The sequence below is a fragment of the Penaeus monodon genome, chromosome 28 (genome assembly GCF_015228065.2).
Source record: "Penaeus monodon isolate SGIC_2016 chromosome 28, NSTDA_Pmon_1, whole genome shotgun sequence".
Lineage (NCBI taxonomy): Eukaryota > Metazoa > Arthropoda > Malacostraca > Decapoda > Penaeidae > Penaeus > Penaeus monodon.
In genome coordinates, this window is record NC_051413.1 from 2,073,183 (window position 1) to 2,073,842 (window position 660).

Here is a 660-nt window from a genome sequence, read left to right on the forward strand (position 1 = left end):
GTACTATTGTGTAAAGCTTGCCATTGATACATCTCTGCATTTTTATTTATATAATTACAATGAAAACACAGGCAAAGAAAATTAAAATAAAGGAGGCGCGTATTACAAAAAAAAAAGGAATGTAATTATCTGATTATAATATTCAGTAAACGTCTGAATATTTACGAAATATGCCTTCAAAAACGATTTTCCCTTTAAATCTGACCAAACACCACTCTCCACGCTGTCCACTTTATTCCACTTCTCTTTCTCAATTCAAATATGGAATGAATAAGAATCCACTAGTGAAGAGGCACATCTTGATGGCGGTGTTGCAAAATACATTGAAAGAAAAGGCAGTACTAAACCACACAGTAATCAAAAGCATATGAAACGGAAACCCACATCGTGTTGTTAAGCTCTGTCGTCCCTAACTCAAAAAGGATTAAAACATTTGTGTTTATATAGCATCACTGTATTTAATTCCCTTTGATAAATTTCCCACAAGTGTCAGACAAACCAAGGATTTAGAGAAACATGTCATACTGATGAAATTTTTACCGAAACGTGACAGTTTTGTCTCTTGCTCTGTATAGTTGTTTTTTGTTTCTCTTGCAAAACCTTTGTATTTTTTGAGTAGTCCACATAAGTCTGTGCAATATACTATACTTTTAAGCAGCA